The sequence below is a fragment of the Sinocyclocheilus grahami genome, unplaced genomic scaffold (genome assembly GCF_001515645.1).
Source record: "Sinocyclocheilus grahami isolate Dianchi unplaced genomic scaffold, SAMN03320097.WGS_v1.1 scaffold1211.1, whole genome shotgun sequence".
Classification (NCBI taxonomy): Eukaryota; Metazoa; Chordata; class Actinopteri; order Cypriniformes; family Cyprinidae; genus Sinocyclocheilus; species Sinocyclocheilus grahami.
Window position 1 is genome coordinate 2,348 of NW_015506390.1, and position 3,518 is coordinate 5,865.

Genomic DNA, 3,518 nt, shown 5'->3' on the forward strand with positions numbered 1-3,518 from the left:
ACTTCATTTAAAAATAGACACTTCAAGCTTTCTTTAGATATATTTCTCATGTAGTTATCGTTCACGTAGTAAATCGTTTCAGGAAGATATTCGCGGAGACTGAGAATGCAGAAAGCGCACCCTATTTGTTTTTATTTAAAAATAAAATGAATGCGAGTAGCCAGTACAAATAAAACTTGTGTAATTTTTCTGTCAATATTACATAAAATAACTAAGTTTCACTTATTTATTTTTTTTTTAGTTTTGATAGCTTAAAGTAAACTTGAAAGTAATTAGTAGTCTGATTACTTTTTAAATGCAGTAATCAAATTACAATTTTAAATAAATAATTTGTAGTGGATTTTTTTTTTTGAGTAAGTTAACCAACAGTTAAGGTCTAACAATAAACATGGGGTATTTTAACACTTTATGTAAAAAAAAAAATAAGGATTTAACAACAGGTAACCGCTGAAACCATCAGAAAAAAAAACATTCACATGCTGAATTGTTCTTTGTGTTTTACTTTTGGATCAAAATGTATGTGCACAAGTTTTAAAATTTCAGAATTATAAGTCAATTAAAGAAAAGGCCTAGTTCACCCGCAAATGAAAGTTTGCTGTTAATTTACTCACCTCAGGCCATCCAAGATGTAGGTGGCTGCTTTTTTTTGTTTGTTTTCTTCAGTAGAACAGTAAAGAAGATTGATAGCAGACATACTGCAATGCTGCTTTTTTTCCTTTTTTTCTTTTTCCATTGGTGGTTAAGACTGTGAGACCTTTATTAAAATAAAGGTATCAACTGTGCTCTCATTTCACAGTTAAACCTCCACTCTAGACAAAGGTGAGAGTTGTTGGTTGTCAAGTGTCAAACCTAGTGGAACATGTTTCTGGTTTTGGTTTAGCACTTGAGCGTTTGAGTTTAGTTACTGCGTAGTTTTTTTTATTTTATTGTTATTGTTATTTATTATTTATTTACAATGAATCTGGAAATAGTGCTTAAGTTTTGTCTGTCCGCACAGTCATAAACCCCAAATTCTTCAATATTCAATAATAATTAAGATTAACATGATGTTGGAATTATTTTGTTATTGAAGTAAAATGCTGTTTATAGCTATTATAGAGGGACTGTAGTGATAACCAGCTAAACATCTTTCTCATAGATTATCAAGAGTGGCATACTCAAACACACACAAAAACATACACATGGAAATGTATGAAGCAACTTTATAATAAACATATTTTTAAAAATCGCTTCATTATGAATTCCAGGTTATAACAACTGAAATTTGTTCTTAGAAAAAGGGTGTTTTTCATAAAAGTCAAGTCGGGACAAGTACTGTATATTAATATTGTTAAAAATATTGTTATTTTATATTTATGTACTATTTACATATTGAGAAACATAATTGTTACAGGAAGGTATTAAAGGCAGTCATATTAATATCATTTCAAGCGTGACACTGAAATAAATACATTTAAAATATAAAAAACATTTTTTCCGTCTAGAATATATTTCTGTCATTCATATGTTAGCACATTTTTTTTATCTTTATTCCTGATTCCTATATACAAATAGATGTTTTCTCAAAATAAAACATTTTAAAAACCATAGCAGACAGACTCTACATATTTTAAACAGGGCAACAAAAAAAATCTGAGGGTTGAGAAAAGTACAATCCACAATATTTAACTCTACGGACTTTAACATCTTATGAGCATTTAACTCGTTTTAAAATACAGATTTCATTATAGGCATCAGTTAAGCCATCTTGACAAAATAAACAGACCTCTGTATCTTGTTAAATGTAACCTTTTCTTGGTCCAACAACATTGAAAACACAGCTGATCAGGCTTCACAAAAATAATGAATAATGTGCACACAGTCCATTCTAAAGTCAAGGTGGCTGAAAAAGAAATATCCCCCTCGACAAACACTCACAGATAAACAGAATTCAGCAGATACTGATTAAGACAGTGATTCCAAAACAAAACTGTTCCAAATGACAAAGAAACCAACTAGTTAAAAAAAGTTCCTAAACACACATTTCATCTGAAGCAGGAGATTGCAAATGTTTTAATGCCTCTGACACCAAAATATAATGATTCTCTCCAGGGCCCACTAAAATACAAAGGCAGGGACATATTTGCATGTTTAAAACATTATTACAATATTTATACAATGAACAACAAGTGTCCACTTCATAGACAGTAAATATTTTCAATGCAGTGTTTTCTACACATTATTAGGTGTTTTCTACACATTGTTAGAGTACTGTTACATGTTAATCCTAAAAAGAAATATAAAAGCCTTCAGTTAAATAAAAATAATTATGATACATTTTTCAATGGTTTCCAACCAGTCTTTAGAAAGCAGAATGAAAACTGAACACTAGAAACTTAATTGCTGTAAAGTTGCTTTGCAATGATTTGTATCGTGAAACGCGCTGTACAAATAAACTTGAATTGAAATTGAATTGAATTGAATTGAACAATATAAAATATATTCTTTTTTTTTTTTTTTTTAAGTTAAGAACTTCCCCATAAATGCCCGTTTGAAAACCCCTGATCTGAGTAAAACATCAGGAAAAAGTAAACAATATAAATATAAAAACAGTCATGTGTTCATGACTTCAGCAGGTTTAGAGCAGCATAGGTGCTGCTGGATTGGTTGGACTGAATATTTTTACACAGTATGGAAAAGCCGAACAAAAATAAACCAAAATGAAGAAAGCCATTCCACGTGTCAGCAAGAATCCTTAATAATTATCAAGACAGAAATTAATTTTAGTAATAAGGATGGATTCACAGTTTTTTAAATGTAAACGGTCTTGTTGCTGTTCTGTAACTTGTGTCTGCTGTAGATCAGTGTTGAGTTGTGATTGTTCAGCTGACCTTCTGTTTCCAACAAAAACATTTAATAGCCCTAGAAATGGAACAGTTTATTAAATTCAGTATTTACAATCGTATATGCATGGATACATACAGTATATATGTGAGATAAACTGTTCTATTTTTCTATGTATATATATATATACATATATATTGTATATATATATATATATATATATATTGCTCGAAAAAAAATATTAAACTTACCTTAACAAAAGGTTGCACATAATGTAGTCAAAAGCCGAAAAAGAAATTCATGATACAAATGTTTTTACAGATGGCTAAAAATTAACTCACCGATCAGCACAATGAGCAGAAGTCCGTTCATCAGAGCAGATATGATAATAATAATCTTCCACTGTGTTTGATTCTGCTTGATATACTCAGTCAATGTATGATTGTGACACTCAGTTAACACAGTTAGAGGAGTTGGTTCTGTAATAAAAGTGTCCACAGTCTGTTACTGTAAAAATGTTACTGGCTACAGATTTGTAGCACTTAAGATAATTATAATATATTATGGAATGTATAAATATAATTGTTTTTCATGAGTATTTAAAAAAAAGTAAGTATTTAATGACTAGTACATGTGTACGCAGTGATCAGCATTATGTCTTGATCACTGAAGAAGAAAATGAACTCACCAGTGAA